This window comes from Ambystoma mexicanum, chromosome 3q (assembly GCF_040938575.1).
Source record: "Ambystoma mexicanum isolate Mex_15411 chromosome 3q, UKY_AmexF1_1, whole genome shotgun sequence".
NCBI lineage: Eukaryota > Metazoa > Chordata > Amphibia > Caudata > Ambystomatidae > Ambystoma > Ambystoma mexicanum.
This window is the reverse complement of record NC_090926.1, coordinates 93,554,118-93,576,332: the sequence shown is the minus strand read 5'-3', so window position 1 is coordinate 93,576,332 and position 22,215 is coordinate 93,554,118. Positions and strand designations below refer to the sequence as shown.

The 22,215-nt window shown below is 51.6% G+C and overlaps 1 protein-coding gene across 2 annotated transcripts in view; it reads left to right on the top strand.

Annotated features, from left to right (window-relative positions):
* The window catches only part of PDE1B (phosphodiesterase 1B), a 1,810,462-nt gene that overhangs the window by 938,090 nt on the left and 850,157 nt on the right, over positions 1–22,215 (top strand). The window lies entirely within an intron of this gene.

Genomic DNA, 22,215 nt, shown 5'->3' with positions numbered 1-22,215 from the left:
ATAAAAAATATTGCACATCTATTGTGCATGTTAAAGCTTTGCCTATCTGTATGTATGATTAGGTTCCTGTATTACTCCAATTTGCAGGGTAATTCATAGAATTTCGCAGAAAAGTGTTGCAAGCGGCTGGCGCAGAGTGTCCGCGTGCGATTGTCTGCGCCAGGTGCGTGCGCCAAAACCGATTTCCGCGCGCAGCGTATTCATGGATTTCAGGCTCCCAAACCAGCCGTGGCGCAGAGTATCGCAGCGACCCTGCAGCAGCGCCAGTAACGCCCCCAAGAACGCCCTCGCGATAGGAAAAGCCATCAAAATCGCTAAATCATCGGAAAGGGCTGCGCCAACCCTGGACCAGTTTACAGGGCTGCCAAACAAGGAACGCAAAGCAGGTAACGTTCATATCAGGGGTACGCGGGAAGTATTACATGCGATTAGCCAGGGTACGTGTATGACAGGGGTACGCGTGAAGTTTTACACGCGATTAGCCAGGGTACGTGTATTACAGGGGTATGCAGGAATTATCACACGCGATTTGGCTGGGTACGTGTATGACAGGGGTACGCGTGAAGTTTTACATGCGATTATCCAGGGTACGTGTATTACAGGGGTACGCTGAAATTGTCACACACGATTTGGCTGGGTACGTGTATTACAGGGGTGCGCGGGAATAATCACACGCGATTTGGCTGGGTACGTGTATTACAGGGGTGCGCGGGAATTATCACACGCGATTTGGCTGGGTACGTGTATTACAGGGGTGCGCGGGAAGTTACACACGCGATTAGGCTGGGTGGGTCCTCACAGGTGTTTCCTGTACACCCTCCAGGGCCCCTGCAGGCAGCCCACAAAACAGGGGACTACCCTGCACACCTGCTCATGTCTCCCACCCCCCACCCCCCCCAGCAGTGTGGGGCACCCTCCACCAGGCTCCCACTCATGTCCCCTTTCACCCCCACCCCCCAGCCACCATGGGCAGCCCCAACCAGGCCCCCACTCATGTCTCCCACCCACCCCCACCCCCCACCCACCATGGGCAGCCTCCGCCAGGCCCCCACTCATGTCTCCCACCTCCCCAATCCCCCACCCACCATGGGCAGCCCCCACCAGGCCCCCACTCATGTCTCCCACCACCCCCACCCCCCCAGCAGTGTGGGGCATCCTCCACCAGGCCCCCACCCATATCTCCCACCACCCCCACCCCCCACCCACCATGGGCAGCCTCCGCCAGGCCCCCACTCATGTCTCCCACCCACCCCCACCCCCCCAGCAGTGTGGAGCACCCTCCACCAGGCTCCCACCCATGTCTACCACCACCCCACCCCCCAGCACTGTGGGGCAGCCTCCACCAGGCCCCCACCCATGTCTCCCACCACCCCCACCCCCCAGCCACCATGGGCAGCCTCAGCCAGGCCCCCACTCATGTCTCCCACCACCCCCACCCCCCCAGCAGTGTGGGGCACCCTCCACCAGGCTCCCACCCATGTCTACCACCACCCCCACCCCCCAGCACTGTGGGGCAGCCTCCACCAGGCCCCCACTCATGTCTCCCACCACCCCCACCCCCCAGCCACCATGGGCAGCCCCCACCAGGCCCCCACTCATGTCTCCCTCCCACCCCCACCCCCCAGCCGTGCAGGGTGTTGGGTGTCCTGACCCACGTTTAAGCTATCCTGCTACAACATTTGGTGCTGTGGGCTTAGGAAATTCAAGATGGCGGAAAACCCACATGTGCGCCGAAATCCAGGAAAGCTGCGCAGTTTGTGCGCCCACCAAAATGGTTGCCTCACTTGCCACCCACCAGTGCGAGAATGAAAGGCCGGGTTGCCATGAGGGAAATGGGTTGCCAAAGGAAAAACAGTAGCGCCGGTTAGCTTCAAAGCGCTTTAAAACCACCATTGGACTACCCGCACAGTAGTCTGAAACCATTGGGAATGGCAATGCTGATTGCCAAATGCAACCTAGAAGTGTGGGGAATTCATTTCTTAAATCCCAAAAATGAGTGCAGTACCAGTACTCACCACTATCCAAAAGCCGGCGTTTTAAAACCACTCTGTGTGTTTTTCTGAAGGCAAGCAAAATGCCTATTTCAAACCTTGCAACATGTGCAAAATATTCACTGAACACCAGCAGACATTTGGCAGAATGGAGTTTTGTGTGCCTACAAAATCTGGGAAATGAAGAGCCCAAAAACAATGCTTATAACAAAAATGCTATGGAGTCAGCAGCTTAAGCCTAACTGCAACTGGATTTAAAACCACCAAAATCGAAAATGTTAAATTAAATGAGTGACCTATGTTTGGTGTCACATGCCTTTGTAACTGTTGAAATGTCATAGTTTTGCACTTAGAATCAGCATTCTAGCTGCATGTGTAAAATTACAAGTTATTTTAAAAGCAACAAAAAGTTAGCTGAAGGTCTGGCTTAAGGAACTTGATTTTGCCTAGCAACGGATCCCATCAGCAGTGAAACTTGAGTCACCACTGTGTTCCCAGGCCAACCTTCCTTTTGCTGCCCAGGCTAAGGATATGCCATCTATCTGATAATTGAATTATCTGTGCTCTGCAAGAGGGTGAACAAAGCCCTCTTCACTCAGGCAAAGGTTTTTATTACCGCAGTCGTAAATTGTAGCTTCCTCTTGGCAGGAGCTGGGAGGAGCACTGCCTGTGAGAGCAAGCTGGCTTGGCAGAACTGGAAAGAACCAGAAATTCAACCTTGTGCTGAGGGTAAACCACACCCCTTTGGAGCCAGAACATAACTTTAAAAAGATGAATAACTCATAGAGCGGACATGTGAAAATTTTATAAATGATACCATAATTCTTGTGATTTTTCTGCCCACAGTTTAAGACGTGGTAGGAACCGGTGGTATGTTCAGGGGGGTTTTAGCGGAAAAGTGGATATTACTCTAAATGTGTGCATGTTAAAAATCTGAAACTTCATCAGTTAATGTCCCTACCCCCTGCACACATGTATGTAAAGTTGGGTCCATGTCGGAAATTGAAAAAGCAGTTAAAAAATGAAATATGTGCCAGTTCTGAATGCAAGCTCCCAGGAAGAGCAGAGTTTGAACAGGGGATACCTCCTGTAATGCATGATGGGTGCATATGATTTTAAAACAATATGTACCTCTGCAAATATGTATTTGTTTCAAATCTAGATTTGTGTGTAAGTTGACAGGAGGAGTGGACTTTCTGCAGGCTGTAAAATGACATCAATCTGACTCACAGTTCAGTTTGCCAATCAAGCGGAGGAATGGAAGTTTGACCAATTAGAAGCTGAGAGAGAGGTAGGGTCAGTGATGCTAGAACACACCCACATTCTAAACACATAAAAGCAGACAGACAGGACAGATAGGGACTTTCCAAATCCATTTGCAGCGGGACGCTCTGCCGGAAAAATCCATACTTACCTCCATCAAACTCCAGAAAGCCAAACTAGAGACTTCAATCTATCCAGAGCAGAGAGACCCAAAGAACCGGTGCCTAGCAGAGACCAGACCCCTGTGAGCAGTTCCAGAGGCCAGGCGCTGTGAGCAGAACCCGGAAAGACCTGACCAGACTGAAGTCCGTGACCAAGTCGCTTTCCTGTTCAAAATCTCTTGTGAGTACTTAGCAAAACTCAGAACACATCTCTTAGTTTAAATTCATCTAATTCAATCTATTTAACCTAAGTAGAACTGCCTCCTAGCTGTCACCTGTCATTCTAGCTGCAAAAATTTGTCACTTGTCATTTTGAAAAAGTGTGCGTTTAAAATTTACAAAACCAAAAACGACCTTTACTAAATTACTCATATCTCCGCAACCGTTTGGGCTAGAGACTTGCAATAACTTTCATTTGGAAGCTGAGATCCCAGGCTTTTCTAGGACCCCAAAACGGTAGAGATAGTCCTTGCGGTTCCTTTGTAATAGCGCTCGGCGCATCCGCGAATTTTACCGCGATTTGCAATTTCTTCACATGTAAAAACTGCTGCTGCTTGCCTTCCATTGGCCAGAAATTCGTTTAACCTGCTAACTATCCCTGCATCATTGCTAGTGTGAGCCTGGACTAATATTAACTAGATACCACTCACCCTGAACCTCTGTAAGGGAATTAAAAGCAAATTTAGCATATTTCTCATTCATTGCCAGCACATATCCAAGCATTGCCTGTGTTTTCAAAACTCCTATCTGTTTTCTGTAAGCTTGCTGGGATTGAACTGAATTACAGTTGATTGCATTTCTGAGAACTGTGTGTTTTCCTTCCATTTCCTTGCCTTGCATCAAGGGGGGGAGGGGATTGCCAGAGAAAAGTGATTACATTGTTTGGTTGAAATCATATTGAGTATTTCTATACTGCATTTCATTCATTCAACCTTGCATCCATTTGAACTCTATAAAGCATTTTGTACCACCTTCTTCTTTTGTTCCTATTTACCAGTGTGCTACCTTATCCATTTCTTGTCAACTCCTTATTGATTATAGAGAAGCGTGTTAGTGCCAGATTCTCCGTTGTTGATCTTTATCATATCAGATTAAGTGTGCTATTCAATTATTAATTTATTATAAAGTGGGATATATATACCTATTGTTTAAATTATCAAATAAACCTTTTAACTTGCAAAACAGAACTACTTCTTGGCTCAGTGGGGTCAGGGGGATTCCAAGAGAGGGGTGTTATATAAGGGTAGTCATCCAGAACGCATGAACTGGACCTAAAGATATATCAATAAGGGTTTTCATTCAGTCTTCTAGACTAGGCGTTAACTTAGCTGTAGTGCTGAATTGAATCCTCTTACAAAGTGGGGGCTCGTATCCGGGATTCTGGGTTAGAATACCACTTGTGCAGCTTAATACAGTGTGCTAACTGACGGGATACATACATCCAGTCGGATCACCACGCTGCATTACGCTGTGAAGCATTCCTCAAAAGGGACACTCCAAGAAAAGTTCTGTTCTGCAAAACTAAAATACTAACTTCTGTAAGTCAGGACAGAGACCAATCTCTAGAATGACGACCTTGGTAGATATGAAAATAGCCAGAGAGCACTTCTTACATAAGTTATTTGTGAGAGGTGAGTGGACTCACCAGGACCAAACAGTCTGGTTGCAGGCCATCATGCAACAGGTCACGGAAACAGGGTCAGATATATATAGAGATCAGGGTCCATTACACGTGGCCCTGAGTGAACTATATATGGCTCCTAAGGCCAAAGATGAGCACGACAAGATTGTTAGGATAGCGGCATATTTATATTTATACATGGGAGCCATACAGAATAAATGTGCTGAAGGCCATGATCTGGAAAATAGGCAACAGATGGCATTACAGAAGGCCCAATCTGATCTGGACTCTTCTGAGCAGAGGCTGCAGAGGAGCCAGGAGTCAGAAAATGACAGCAGACGGTACATCACTAAAATAAAGGAGGATATGGATGTGCTGCAAAAGGAAAAGTCAGAACAGGATACCAGATTTCTGGCCTTGCAGAAGGAACACCAAGAAGGTTTGGACTCCCTACTGCAAAGCCAGAAAAAGCTGGAGCAACAGCTAGACTTCAATAGGGCATGTGCTGAGCAGGTAGTCACCCTGCAAGGCCACCTAGATAGAGTGAAGGAGGAGAGCAATAAACTGATTCTGAAAGACCTGGATACCCAGGCAGAGTTTGATCAGGAGCGCCAGAAAGCTGGTGCCTTCCAAAGGCAAAGGGACGACCTGGCGGCACAAATGCAGGCTCTTAGTCAGGAAAGAGACGCCTTAGGCCAGGAAGTCTGCCATTTAAAAAGAAAAATGGAAGAAAATCACCTGGCCCACCAGGGGCTGGGTGATCTCCAAAAAGAAAACCAGAACTTGGTAGAGCACACCAGAAGGGTGGAAGATGCTCTAGCAAGAAAGGAGCAGGCCAATAGGGACATTGCCCAGGAGGTAAACCTCCTGCAGCAAAGACTGGCCCAGTTCTCCAGGACCAACCAGGAAGCACAGAGGGAGAATGAGGCCCTCTGTCAACACAATGATAGGCTCCAGCAACAGGTAGCGATGCAGGAGAAACTGATAGAGTCGAGTAAGGCCTTAACAGAGGAACTGAAAGCACAAATGCAGGCTCTTGCATTGCAGCAGGGAGCAGGGGCGGATAGAGATGAGGTCAGCTTGGAAAGAGAGACTCCTGACCATAACCGCAGGAGCCCTAACACCAGGGGCCTTCATCTCCCCCAGTACCTGGACTCTACCATCCCCATGTCCCCTGGCGCACATGAGCACAGGGCCACAGGGATGGCAGATTACTATCCAGCCAGAAGCATGGGGCTCATAGGCCAGTACCATCCAGGAATGGAGGGGTGGGCATCCGGGTATGGGCACCCAAGTACAATACAGTTCAGTGGGGAACCCCAGGAGAGTAGGCCCATTAAGGGCATCCTGAAAACCTCTGCCCAGTTAGGTCAGTGGAGGGGGTACCCATCAAATCCTGGCAGCAAGGAGGAATCTGAAGACTCCTCTGAACTGCGCAGGACACAGGAGACCAGGTCCCCACAGTCTGCCAGCCATTCCCAGGCTCGCAGAATCCGGGAAAACCTGGAAGAACAGACGGGAACCTCTGGGAGCAGTGCCTCTGAGTCCGACGAAGAATGGACAAGGGTTACCCGAACCAAAAAGGCCAATAAGGCAAAAAGGGCCTTGCTCAAGGACCCCTTAAAGCAGATTAAGGCGATCAGGAGCGTCATCACGCCTTACCATAAGAACGCTAAGTATTCTGTTTGGGAGCACTTAGAGTTGTTTGAACAAATGATGGAGACTTTCCATTTGAAGGACAGCCAAAGCTGCATTCAATATGTAAAGTGGACCTTCTCCCCGGAATACTCCAGTTTCTTTGCGGGGCTGGAGGACCAAAATCATTTAAGATGGTCCACCTATAAGGCGGCCATCCTGAAACATTTTTCTGTTCACAGAAATCCTCAAGAGGCTCGCAAGGCAGCCTACAATTTGCAATGTGGGGAGGATCAGGCCCCACAAGAATTTGTGCAGGAGTTAAAGCGGGCTTTTGCACAGACCACAAGAAGGGTGCGCACGGATAGCCGTGAATTTATAAACACGTTTTTCCATGCCTTGCCCAAATATATCATGACCCAGCTCGTGAGGGATTTTCACGAGAAAAGATCTTTAGACTGGGTCATTGAACAGGCTACCCGCATCTATGAGGTGCAGAAGCCCATAGAAAATAAAAGCAATGCCCAGAAAAACCCCAAAGCCAACAGCACCCCTGCTGCTGCCAAGGTGGCAGAGGTAAAGGTCACCCCCGTTTTGGATTTGGAGATGGGGGGGCCTAAAAACCTACCTGCACCTAATAATGCTAGGCCCAGAAGGTCCTCGGGCCAGTCGCAGACAGGGAGCCAGGGAGGCAGCCCCACAAATGGGGTCCCTCGCTCTCCTGATTATGTAAGTCCCCGTTACAAGGGAAACAGACCCATCCTGGGTTATGTGTGGACTCCTCCAGCCCAAGGGGGGGGATCCAGCCAAGCACCTAACCCAGGGAACTTCCCTCCAAACTTCCCACAGGAGGGCAGAAATTTACCAAACCCTGGGCAGAACTTTTTCCCCAGATATCCACCCGACTTCCAACCCCAAAATCATCCATCCTTCTTTCCTCAATTCCCTGAGCCCAGACCACTGAATCCGGGAGAGGGGAGGCCAAGGGTGGAGGGGTACCAAAATCTTCCCAACCAGGGGTACTACCAGAGGAGGGACAGCTACCCTTCCCGGGATCAGCCCAGGGGAGAAAACAGGGCCCCGTATCAGCCTGAGCGGGTTTCCCAGTTAGAGCGCCAGGTTCAAAACATGGCGCGGGATATGGGTCATATACTGAGGGCACAGCAGAACCCTCAGATCAGCATGCCGGCGCAGAACGCACCCAACTCTGGACCTGGTGCTCCAGAACAATGACGGGGGCAGCACCCCGATAAATCACCGGTTCCCAGGGAGGAGGCACAAAGGGAAGGGGGGTGTAAAGCCTTGGAGGAAGCTTCCTTCCTCACTTGTAAACAGCCCCTGGAAACCCAGGAACCGGAAACAAAATCTCTTGCCCCTGAAAGTCTGCCTCCTAAGGAGCAGAGGGGGGGTAGGAGAAACAAAAGACCCAAACAGACTCAGTTTGAGGAGGAGGTACAGATCTTCCAATTTGAGGGAGAGGGATCCACAGAGGATCCTGGGAAAAGGATCTTCTCCTTCAGAGAGGGGGGAACTCCTCCCAAAGAAAAATGGGTCCCTAGGGATGCAAATCTAGACTGGGGAGATGTGGAGACTGAGCTACCGCCGCCCACCATCTCATCCCAGAACCAACAGCAAGAAAATCCCCTGGTTCAAACCCATCCTGGTGACTGCCTCCAAAAAGGGGGGGGCGGCCCAGAACCGGAACCAGGGGAACCCACAATGGCTCTGATCTCCAGTTGCCAACTTTTTCTTTCAGATTCCCAAGGCTCTCCACAGAATTCTGCCCAAAATTCTTCTCTCGCGATGTCCAAAACCAGAAAATTAGCCCACCAGTTGTCCAAAAATGTACATTATCTGTGCCCCCTTGAGGAGAAGGAGGGAAGATATTATGCCCCGGTACAAGTACAGGGGCAGGGTACAATCTCGGCACTGGTGGACACTGGATCTCAAGCTACCCTTCTGTCCAGAAGGGCCTTTGACGAACTGAATGCAGGAAGGGGAGAGAATTACCAAATTCCTCTCACCTCTCTTCCTGGACAACTGCAGAACTTTGACGGGAAGGAAATTCCCGTTGAGGGGACTGCAGACTTGGACATTAAGATCGGGCGACACAAGTTGAAACACCCGGTCATAGTTGTGACCCCGGAGGGCACCCCTTGTTTACTAGGGAATGACCTCCTGAGAAGGTTGTCACCCCTAATAGATTGTGTAAACAAGGTCCTCTGGACCCAGACTAGCCGACCAATAAAATTGAAACAGAGTGTCAACCATGTTAGTTTAAACGGCACATGCCACATGGTTGAACAAAAATCTGACCAAGTAGAATTTCACTTCCAGAACAACCAGATTCCAGACGTGACAGTAATAGCAGTAGGACAACAGACTGGTGATGGGGGGTCCTCTCTATTTCTGAAAATCAACCTTCCTTCCAGTCTAAAGTGGTATTCCACGCTGGAAGGAAACACTCTGAAATTCTATACTAATCCACAATCTGAAACTCCCACTCCTATAGTCCAGAAGGAGGTGAAATCAGCTCAGAGCCTGGCTGATATTCAGCAAATTGGAGAGCAGTTGTTCATCCCTGTTCAGTTAAATGATGGGAAGGACTCTGTTCTCGCTCGAGTGTGTGTGAACAACGGTAAGAGCTTCATCAGCGAAGCCATGTTCCGCCAACTCCCAAAAGATCCAGCCATTCCCACCTTCAAACTGATAGACAAATGGGAAATGGACCTGGAAGCACCTAATTCCAAACATCTCCTGCCAAGCAGGTGTATGCTCAAAATCTCCATTGGCAACAAGAGCATAGTCCACAATTGTTGGGTCGTGCGAGACGTCCCTGCCGCCTTTTACTTAGGCAGTGACATTCTCAATCGCTTTGCCATTAGTTTGGACCTAATAAACTTCAAAGCTTGGTCCCGATTAGCGGATAATCCCATGGGCTTTGATGATCCAGAAAAAGCATTTAGGTCAGCTCAATTGCTACCTTATGCAGTTGAAATTCAGGTTAAAGAGGAAGTCACCATCCCAGAAAGGACCCGACAATTCTCCCTGGAAGTGAAAGTTAAAAGGGGACAAGAGTTGAAAAACCCTGATGCTTACATACATCTAAATGCTTCTCTCCAACAGCAAGGGTTGGGGGTAAACCCAACTCCATTAGTCAACATAGAACATGACACCATTCCAATAGAGGTGGATAACAGCGACTTAAAGAGTATTACTCTAGCCGCAGGCACCATTATTGGAATGGCGGTTGATGACCGACATTTTTCCATCGACTTAGTAAATGAACTGTTAGGACCAATCCCCAAGGACTGTGTTGACAGTGACAGTGAGGACAATACAACACCAGACAGGATTTTTACCCGGCATGGGGGGAACTTCCTGGTGTACACTTCCTGCCCGTATGGTAAGGAAGATGTGACGTGTGACTTCAGGAGGGATGAGGTGATTTTCCAGGTTCATGAAGGCTGCCTTTCCCACCTGAAGCCTCCGGTCCAAATCAGCACTCTGACCAGGGACTTCTCCACCCAGCTGGAGGAGGCCGCGGAGATAGCCAAACCAGAAGTCTTTCCAGGCTTCAGGCAGATGGTGGAAGAGAGAGTCAACCTAGCTGATGCCTGTGTGACTCTGGAACAAAAGCAAAAGTTGAAACAAGTCTTCTTGGATTTCCAAGATCTCTTTGCGGTAGACTCATATGACTGTGGTCGCACTGACATCCACACAACAACAATCCCCACGGACCCTGGCATGACTCCTGTGTTTGTGAAGCAATATCACTTGCCTCTCGCATCAATGGAGTCCCTTACTGAAATAATTAAGAACCTTGAGTCCCGGGGAATAATCCGTCCAGTCCACAGCACCTTCAATAATCCGGTGCTGGGAATATTGAAGCCAAACGGCCAGTGGAGACTCTGCGCTGACCTCAGGGAGCTCAACAAACGGGTCCACACTTCCCGATGGCCTCTTCCCTACATTGACCAAGGGCTGGCCCAGATTCAGGGGTCACAGGTATTCACTGCAATAGACCTGACCAATGGATACTGGACCGTGCCTGTCAGTAGGGAGGACCAATACAAGCTGGCTTTTACCTTTGGGGGCCAGCAGTACACATGGACCCGGACTCCCTTCGGATACCTTAACTCCGGTAATGAGTTCAATATTTTCCTACATAAGGCCATGCCCGACCTGGGTACGAGGGGTAACCTGGCTTATGTAGATGATGTCCTCATCAAAAGCTCAACTGTTGAGGAACACATAGCGGAGATCCGTTATGTTCTGACACAGTTGAGGGCCGCCGGAGCAAAACTTTCCTTTCAGAAAGCACAGTGGTGTAGAACCCGTGTTAATTTCTTGGGGCATGAGATTACTCCTCAGGGTCTCTGTCCCCAGGAAAAGAAAGTGGAAGCACTTCAGAAACTGAAAGACCCCACAACTCTGCGGGAACTAAGGAGCCTCCTTGGACTGACTAATTACAGCAGAAAGTTCATTGAGGGCTATGCAGAGATCACCAGACCCCTGATTCATCTCCTGAAGGGGGGGGTCAAGTGGGAATGGGGTCCAGAACAATCCGAGGCAGTAAGACAACTCAAAAGAAGCCTCTCACAAGCGCCTTGCCTAGCTTACCCGGTCAGAAACAAGGAGTTCTTCCTGGAGACAGGGTTCTCTAATACGTGCTTGACGGCAGTATTATATCAAAAGCATGACAAGGTCAATAAAGTAATCTCCTATGCGAGCAAAACTTTATCCTCTGTGGAGGAAAAATTCAACGATTGTGAGAAGGCACTCCTGGCAACGGTGTGGGCATTGAAGAATTACCGCCCGTTTATCCAGGGGGAACACATCATAGTGGAGACTCCACACCAGCCTCTGCAATATCTCCAAAGTGACAGAATCCGGGCCGGAAATGTGAGTAATTCCCGAATTACTTCCTGGATTCTGTCAATGCAAGGCTTTCCTGTGGAGGTCAGATATGGCCAAAACAAGAAGAGTCCACTCGCGCAAGGTCTGGCTGACTTGCATGATTGTGCCAGAGAAAACTGTCTCGAGGACGAAAGTCTAAAAATAAAGGACAACATGGAGGCATACCTTAATTCCCCCCACAAAGTCTTTGAAGAGGACAAGTGTGAGGGAATGCCCACTGTGTATGTGGATGGATGCTCTTACCATGTTGACAACAACGGGGAGAAAGAACTGGTGGCTGGCGTAGGGAATGCATGGGTGAATGAGTCCCCAGAACCCTCCGCTGGATACAAAATTGGTCCCCGAAGTAGTCAGGTGGCAGAATTGATGGCTGTGCATCAGGCCATCCTCACTGCTATCCAGCATCAACTCCACGAACTGGTCATGATCACAGATTCGGATTATGTACGGAACGGGTTCGTGGAGCACCTGGTTAATTGGAAAACCAGAGGCATGTTATGTGCTAACAACAAACCCTTGAAACATGGGAAGTTGATCCAAAACATTGATGATCTGGTCACCTCGAATGAGATGACCATCTATTGGAAGAAGATCAAGGGTCATTCCAAAGTAGAGGGACCAGACAAAACTGGAAATGACTTAGCTGATCAGCTGGCCAAAACCGGGGCCATCCAAGGGGATCTAATTGAGATTGAGTCCCTGTTGGGGGAAATCCAGGTCACTGCCATCACTAGGTCCCAGACAAATGCTCACAACGACCTCTCAATTGCACAATGGAGTAAGGAGACCCCTGATGCTGATTTGATTACTGCTCAGAAGGGGGATCCAATAATTGGTAAATTTTACCAGCACCTTGAGGACCCTGAGAACTTTCCCCTGACGGATACCGATTACATTGGGAAAGAGGACCTAAGAGTGTTGATGAAATGTCCCAAAATGTTCCGGATCCAAGACGGTTTGTTGGTAAGGAAATCCAAAGCTGGCCACGATCAGTGGGTGGTTCCTACCTCATTCCGAAGCCTGATGTTAAGTCACGCCCATGATGCGGCCACCGCCGGTCATAGGGGGTTTCACACAACATTGGAAATCTTAAGAGAGGTTGCATACTGGCCACACATGGGGCAGGACCTCGACCAATACTTGAAGGGGTGTCTTGTGTGTGCACAATTTCAGCCATCATCCCTCACGCACCGGGCGCCTTTACAAAAGAGGGGAATGACACTGCCATGGTCAGATTTACAAATCGACTTCGTAGGCCCCGTGATTCGCTCGGCTAGGGGGAATAAGTACATGTTGACCGTCACATGCTTGTTTACCAAGTGGGTGGAATGTCTCCCAGCCCCAAATTGCAAGGCAGAAACTGCAGCTGCCTTGATGATTAACCACATCTTTTCCCGTTTTGGTCTACCTCAAAGGATTGAGTCAGACAGAGGTAGCCACTTCACCAGTGAGGTAATGACAAAGATGTGGGAGATACTGGGGGTCAAGAGAAAGCTGCATATTGCTTACCGGCCAGCTTCTTCTGGGGCAGTAGAGAGATATAACCGGACAATTGTGAGCATATTAAAGAAGTTTGTGGCAGACTCTGGGCCAAGTTGGGATATCCGATTACCTCTGGTCCTAATGGCCATCAGATCTACCCCTTCATCTGCAACCAAAATGTCACCATTTGAGTTGATGACGGGGCGCAAGATGGTGCTTCCTCAGCATTTGCTCTATAGGACCCAAGAGCAGACACTGATAAATGCCTCCACTACTCATGAGTATGTGGAGAATTTAAGGAAACACCTTCAACATGCTTTTGCTTATGCTCAGCGGAATCTAGAAAGATCGGCTGATAGCATGAAGACCCATTATGACCTGAAAACTTCCAGGAAGGAATATCAGGTGGGAGACCGGGTCTATCTATACAACTTCCAAAGGAACCAGGCCAAGCAGCGCAAATTTTTGCCTACATGGAAGGGACCCTTTGAGATCGTCGATAAGATCTCCCCTGTGGCCTACAAGATCCGCATCCCCAAAGGCGGTTCGGCAGAGGGGGAAGACAAGTGGGTCCACATAAACCAGTTGAAATGTTGCCATCCCAGGCACACTCTGCAACAACTGGAGGAATCCTCTGGAATCCTAGCGGGTACTGTCTCAGACTAATTCAGTTCCAATCATAAAACATACCACATCTAGTCTCTAAAATATTGTGATTGTATGAAACTGTCTCTTAGTCATACTGTTTTTATTAAAATAAGAATGTAATGTTTTGTTATGATAAAATGCATATGCTGCCCCACTATCTCAACAGTGGTGGAAAAAATCGCCTATGAGTAGATATTGCCGCTTTTGCTTTATCATCCTAGGAGAGATGAAACCATGAAGGATGACCAAGAAGGACGATTCGGAGACCGGGAACGGAGATCCAATGGGCCCAGTGGACCGCCCAATACTCCCATCAGGACCGGCGAGGAGAACCGATCGATCAGTACCGGATGGAGAAGAAGATGCTGAACTGTGCCATCTACAGAAGAGGAAGAAGATTATGCGGACAGACCGGTGCATGGGTCAAAACCCTTGTGCACGCGACTCCCCATCGACTCAAATTCAAAGTGCAGTCGCGTGGGGGGGACTTGTTGGGTGTCCTGACCCACGTTTAAGCTATCCTGCTACAACATTTGGTGCTGTGGGCTTAGGAAATTCAAGATGGCGGAAAACCCACATGTGCGCCGAAATCCAGGAAAGCTGCGCAGTTTGTGCGCCCACCAAAATGGTTGCCTCACTTGCCACCCACCAGTGCGAGAATGAAAGGCCGGGTTGCCATGAGGGAAATGGGTTGCCAAAGGAAAAACAGTAGCGCCGGTTAGCTTCAAAGCGCTTTAAAACCACCATTGGACTACCCGCACAGTAGTCTGAAACCATTGGGAATGGCAATGCTGATTGCCAAATGCAACCTAGAAGTGTGGGGAATTCATTTCTTAAATCCCAAAAATGAGTGCAGTACCAGTACTCACCACTATCCAAAAGCCGGCGTTTTAAAACCACTCTGTGTGTTTTTCTGAAGGCAAGCAAAATGCCTATTTCAAACCTTGCAACATGTGCAAAATATTCACTGAACACCAGCAGACATTTGGCAGAATGGAGTTTTGTGTGCCTACAAAATCTGGGAAATGAAGAGCCCAAAAACAATGCTTATAACAAAAATGCTATGGAGTCAGCAGCTTAAGCCTAACTGCAACTGGATTTAAAACCACCAAAATCGAAAATGTTAAATTAAATGAGTGACCTATGTTTGGTGTCACATGCCTTTGTAACTGTTGAAATGTCATAGTTTTGCACTTAGAATCAGCATTCTAGCTGCATGTGTAAAATTACAAGTTATTTTAAAAGCAACAAAAAGTTAGCTGAAGGTCTGGCTTAAGGAACTTGATTTTGCCTAGCAACGGATCCCATCAGCAGTGAAACTTGAGTCACCACTGTGTTCCCAGGCCAACCTTCCTTTTGCTGCCCAGGCTAAGGATATGCCATCTATCTGATAATTGAATTATCTGTGCTCTGCAAGAGGGTGAACAAAGCCCTCTTCACTCAGGCAAAGGTTTTTATTACCGCAGTCGTAAATTGTAGCTTCCTCTTGGCAGGAGCTGGGAGGAGCACTGCCTGTGAGAGCAAGCTGGCTTGGCAGAACTGGAAAGAACCAGAAATTCAGCCTTGTGCTGAGGGTAAACCACACCCCTTTGGAGCCAGAACATAACTTTAAAAAGATGAATAACTCATAGAGCGGACATGTGAAAATTTTATAAATGATACCATAATTCTTGTGATTTTTCTGCCCACAGTTTAAGACGTGGTAGGAACCGGTGGTATGTTCAGGGGGGTTTTAGCGGAAAAGTGGATATTACTCTAAATGTGTGCATGTTAAAAATCTGAAACTTCATCAGTTAATGTCCCTACCCCCTGCACACATGTATGTAAAGTTGGGTCCATGTCGGAAATTGAAAAAGCAGTTAAAAAGTGAAATATGTGCCAGTTCTGAATGCAAGCTCCCAGGAAGAGCAGAGTTTGAACAGGGGATACCTCCTGTAATGCATGATGGGTGCATATGATTTTAAAACAATATGTACCTCTGCAAATATGTATTTGTTTCAAATCTAGATTTGTGTGTAAGTTGACAGGAGGAGTGGACTTTCTGCAGGCTGTAAAATGACATCAATCTGACTCACAGTTCAGTTTGCCAATCAAGCGGAGGAATGGAAGTTTGACCAATTAGAAGCTGAGAGAGAGGTAGGGTCAGTGATGCTAGAACACACCCACATTCTAAACACATAAAAGCAGACAGACAGGACAGATAGGGACTTTCCAAATCCATTTGCAGCGGGACGCTCTGCCGGAAAAATCCATACTTACCTCCATCAAACTCCAGAAAGCCAAACTAGAGACTTCAATCTATCCAGAGCAGAGAGACCCAAAGAACCGGTGCCTAGCAGAGACCAGACCCCTGTGAGCAGTTGCAGAGGCCAGGCGCTGTGAGCAGAACCCGGAAAGACCTGACCAGACTGAAGTCCGTGACCAAGTCGCTTTCCTGTTCAAAATCTCTTGTGAGTACTTAGCAAAACTCAGAACACATCTCTTAGTTTAAATTCATCTAATTCAATCTATTTAACCTAAGTAGAACTGCCTCCTAGCTGTCACCTGTCATTCTAGCTGCAAAAATTTGTCACTTGTCATTTTGAAAAAGTGTGCGTTTAAAATTTACAAAACCAAAAACGACCTTTACTAAATTACTCATATCTCCGCAACCGTTTGGGCTAGAGACTTGCAATAACTTTCATTTGGAAGCTGAGATCCCAGGCTTTTCTAGGACCCCAAAACGGTAGAGATAGTCCTTGCGGTTCCTTTGTAATAGCGCTCGGCGCATCCGCGAATTTTACCGCGATTTGCAATTTCTTCACATGTAAAAACTGCTGCTGCTTGCCTTCCATTGGCCAGAAATTCGTTTAACCTGCTAACTATCCCTGCATCATTGCTAGTGTGAGCCTGGACTAATATTAACTAGATACCACTCACCCTGAACCTCTGTAAGGGAATTAAAAGCAAATTTAGCATATTTCTCATTCATTGCCAGCACATATCCAAGCATTGCCTGTGTTTTCAAAACTCCTATCTGTTTTCTGTAAGCTTGCTGGGATTGAACTGAATTACAGTTGATTGCATTTCTGAGAACTGTGTGTTTTCCTTCCATTTCCTTGCCTTGCATCAAGGGGGGGAGGGGATTGCCAGAGAAAAGTGATTACATTGTTTGGTTGAAATCATATTGAGTATTTCTATACTGCATTTCATTCATTCAACCTTGCATCCATTTGAACTCTATAAAGCATTTTGTACCACCTTCTTCTTTTGTTCCTATTTACCAGTGTGCTACCTTATCCATTTCTTGTCAACTCCTTATTGATTATAGAGAAGCGTGTTAGTGCCAGATTCTCCGTTGTTGATCTTTATCATATCAGATTAAGTGTGCTATTCAATTATTAATTTATTATAAAGTGGGATATATATACCTATTGTTTAAATTATCAAATAAACCTTTTAACTTGCAAAACAGAACTACTTCTTGGCTCAGTGGGGTCAGGGGGATTCCAAGAGAGGGGTGTTATATAAGGGTAGTCATCCAGAACGCATGAACTGGACCTAAAGATATATCAATAAGGGTTTTCATTCAGTCTTCTAGACTAGGCGTTAACTTAGCTGTAGTGCTGAATTGAATCCTCTTACAAGGGGCACCCTCCACCAGGCTCCCACCCATGTCTACCACCCCCCACCCCCCAGCCACCATGGGCAGCCCCCACCAGGCCCCCACTCATGTCTCCCACCACCCCCACCCCCCCAGCAGTGTGGGGCACCCTCCACCAGGCCCCCACCCATGTCTCCCACCGCCCCCACCCCCCAGCCACCATGGCCAGCCTCCGCCAGGCCCCCACTCATGTCTCCCACCACCCCCACCCCCCCAGCAGTGTGGGGCACCCTCCACCAGGCCCCCACCCATGTCTCCCACCACCCCCACCCCCCAGCCACCATGGGCAGCCTCCACCAGGCCCCCACTCATGTCTCCCACCCACCCCACCCCCCCAGCAGTGTGGGGCACCCTCCACCAGGCTCCCACCCATGTCTACCACTACCCCCACCCCCCAGCCACCATGGGCGGCCCCCACCAGGCCCCCACTCATGTCTCCCACCCACCCCCACCCCCCAGCAGTGCCGGGGCAGCCCCCACCAGTCTCCCACCCATGTCTACCAACCCCCCACCCCCCAGCCACCATGGGCAGCCCCCGCCAGGCCCCCACGCATGTCTCCCACCACCCCCACCCCCCCAGCAGTGTGGGGCACCCTCCACCAGGCCCCCACCCATGTCTCCCACCACCCCCACCCCCCACCCACCATGGGCAGCCTCCGCCAGGCCCCCACTCATGTCTCCCACCCACCCCCACCCCCCCAGCAGTGTGGGGCACCCTCCACCAGGCTCCCACCCATGTCTCCCACCACCCCCACCCCCCAGCACTGTGGGGCAGCCTCCACCAGGCCCCCACCCATGTCTCCCACCACCCCCACCCCCCAGCCACCATTGGCAGCCTCCGCCAGGCCCCCACTCATGTCTCCCACCACCCCCACCCCCCCAGCAGTGTGGGGCACCCTCCACCAGGCTCCCACCCATGTCTACCACCACCCCCACCCCCCAGCCACCATGGGCAGCCCCCACCAGGCCCCCACTCATGTCTCCCACCACCCCCACCCCCCATGGGCAGCCCCCACCAGGCCCCCACCCATGTCTCCCACCACCCCCACCCCCAGCAGTGCAGGGGCACCCTCCACCAGGCTCCCACCCGTGTCTACCACCCCCCCCCACCCCCCAGCCACCATGGGCAGCCCCCACCAGGCCCCCACTCATGTCTCCCACCACCCCCACCCCCCCAGCAGTGTGGGGAACCCTCCACCAGGCCCCCACCCATGTCCCCCACCACCCCCACCCCCAGCCACAATGGGCAGCCTCCACCAGGCCCCCACCCATGTCTCCCACCACCCCCACCCCCCAGCCACCATGGGCAGCCTCGGCCAGGCCCCCACTCACGTCTCCCACCCACCACCACCACCCCAGCAGTGTCGGGCACCCTCCACCAGGCTCCCACCCATGTCTACCACCACCCCCACCCCCCAGCCACCATGGGCAGCCCCCACCAGGCCCCCACTCATGTCTCCCACGCACCCCCACCCCCCAGCAGTGCAGGGGCAGCCCCTACCAGGCTCCCACCCATGTGTACCACTCCCCCACCCCCCAGCCACCATAGGCAGCCCCCGCCAGGCCCCCACTCATGTCTCCCACCACCCCCACCCCCCAGCAGTGTGGGGCACCCTCCACCAGGACCCAACCATGTCTCCCACCACCCCCACCCCCCAGCCACCATTGGCAGCCTCCGCCAGGCCCCCACTCATGTCTCCCACCCACCCCCACCCCCCAACCACCATGGGCAGCCTCCGCCAGGTCCCCACTCATGTCTCCCACCCACCCCCACCCCCCCAGCAGTGTGGGGCACCCTCCACCAGGCTCCCACCCATGTCTCCCACCACCCCCACCCCCCAGCACTGCGGGGCAGCCTCCACCAGGCCCCCACCCATGTCTCCCACCACCCCCACCCCCCAGCCACCATGGGCAGCCTCCGCCAGGCCCCCACTCATGTCTCCCACCACCCCCACCCCCCCAGCAGTGTGGGGCACCCTCCACCAGGCTCCCACCCATGTCTACCACCACCCCCACCCCCCAGCCACCATGGGCAGCCCCCACCAGGCCCCCACTCATGTCTCCCACCACCCCCACCCCCCAGCCACCATGGGCAGCCCCCACCAGGCCCCCACCCATGTCTCCCACCACCCCCACCCCCAGCAGTGCAGGGGCACTCTCCACCAGGCTCCCACCCGTGTCTACCACCCCCCCACCCCCCAGCCACCATGGGCAGCCCCCACCAGGCCCCCACTCATGTCTCCCACCACCCCCACCCCCCCAGCAGTTTGGGGCACCCTCCACCAGGCCCCCACCCATGTCTCCCACCACCCCCACCCCCAGCCACAATGGGCAGCCTCCACCAGGCCCCCACACATGTCTCCCACCACCCCCACCCCCCAGCCACCATGGGCAGCCTCTGCCAGGCCCCCACTCATGTCTCCCACCCACCCCCACCACCCCAGCAGTGTGGGGCACCCTCCACCAGGCTCCCACCCATGTCTACCACCACCCCCACCCCCCAGCCACCATGCGCAGCCCCCACCAGGCCCCCACTCATGTCTCCCACGCACCCCCACCCCCCAGCAGTGCAGGGGCAGCCCCTACCAGGCTCCCACCCATGTCTACCACCCCCACCCCCCAGCCACCATAGGCAGCCCCCGCCAAGCCCCCACTCATGTCTCCCACCACCCCCACCCACCCAGCAGTGTGGGGCACCCTCCACCAGGACCCAACCATGTCTCCCACCACCCCCACCCCCCAGCCACCATTGGCAGCCTCCGCCAGGCCTCCACTCATGTCTCCCACCCACCCCCACCCCCCACCCACCATGGGCAGCCTCCGCCAGGCCCCCACTCATGTCTCCCACCACCCCCACCCCCCCAGCAGTGTGGGGCACTCTCCACCAGGCTCCCACCCATGTCTACCACCGCCCCACCCCCCAGCCACCATGGGCAGCCTCCGCCAGGCCCCCACTCATGTCCCCCTGCCCACAGGCCCTGACAATCCTCAAGCATGTGCCTCATGGCCAGCCACCACAGCCCAAAGACACAACCAAGTATTACATGTGCCAATGATACTACTCCAATGGAAACAATGTAAATCAACACATGTGTCTCACACACACACAATGGTTGCAAGTGAACCTGAAAACCCATATCATGACATGCATGAAAACAATGAGATGAAACCACACATTGAAGAATGAAAACATCCAAATAATGTATTAAAAACAACAGCAATGGCAATCAAAATTAACCAAAATACACAAGTAAAAAAATAACAAAATTAAGCTGGCTGTCCCTTTTCAAATTAAAATCAATAAATGATAATCCAAAAAAATATCTCCCAAAGTTCAAGTCCATGAAAAGGAAATGAAGGGAAAAAAGAAATAGAAAACCATTGCTCCATGGGAAAAAATATTCATAGTAAAAAAAATATCCAAATCCAAAGTCCAACTATGTACAAAGTATTCAGGGTCCATCATCCCAAGAGAAGAAATGAAACCTACCAAAAAACCTATCTGAAATGCAACTATATACAAAAGGTGGAGCAGCGTCCGTCGACTCCAAATAAAAATAAACTATAAAGGAAAACTATCACTAAATAACTATATACAATGGCGGCGGGCCAGTCCAGCGGCTCACTTAGTGGTGTTCCGGGCCAGGGCATCATCGAACTCCTCGTCTATGTCCCGGAGGCGGTCCTGTTCCATGGCCCCGAGGGTCCGCAGGGACGCCGACATGTTCACCTCCAACCCCCTGCGGATTGCCTCGAGGCACTCGGCCCGCCTCAGGGCCCTCCGCATGGAGTTCTCCGCCTCTTCCGCCCGCCGCCGCTCCGCATCTATGGCGTGGCCCAACCGCTGCCACACGGAAGACACTTCCCGTCCAGGGTCCTCCTGCCCTCCGGCCGATACCTGCCCCTCTAATGTTGAAGGCCCTGAGCTATCGTGGCTCCCACCTACAGCCTCCTGCTGCTGCAGCTGCTGCTGTCCATGTGCCCTGTCCGATGGTGCCTGCACATCCTCCTCCAGCTGGGGTGCAGTCGTTGATGTGGCCACCCCTGCTGGACGTCCGACCACCGACTGTGGCAGGGATCTGTTGTCCACCAGCCTGGCCGCACAGTCGGAGGCATCTCCACAGGGCACCCAGGTGACACATGGGTGGGAAGATGGCATGGAGGATGACTGGGGCATAGGGGGTTCTGTGGAGAAGGGGGTCGGAACAAGGTCCAGGAAACGCAGGAATCCAGCCCTGGTGGACTGTCCCAGTGGGTCAACACGGTCAACGAGCCATGCGAGAAGACGTGCAGACTCATCATGAAAAGACTGCAGGTCAGCTCGCATGGCCCGTTGACGCAACGCCACCCCACCCAGGACAGGCTCAACCTGGTGCAGGATAGCCACATCCGCAGGGAGAGGAAGGCCAGGTGTTGTATGCCAATCCTCTCCCTGAGAACGGGTCTGGAGGTAGGCATCCCCGCTGGTGCAAGATGATGCAGTGACAGGAGCAGGGACAGGATTGCACACAGGCACCTCCGCGGCGGCCTGTGCTGCCTCCTGTCCCTGATCCTGCACTGCACCACTAGCACCAGTGGAATCCCCACCTCCAGACCCCACCACTGTCGCTTGCACGGCCTCCTCCTCCACCAAACCCCCCACCAACCTGGATGACTCCATGCCTTCTTCCTCCATTGGGCCCTGTGGGGTCCCAGCTGCCCCCTCTGCTGCCGAGGATTCCAACTCCAACCTCCGCCTCTTGGTCCTCCCCTCGGCAGCTGCGGCCTGGGACGCGGCACCGGACTCCTCACTCCCCGACGAGATCACAACCTGGGAGGGGATCCCGGCCTTGCGTCTCCGGCTGGTGGTGC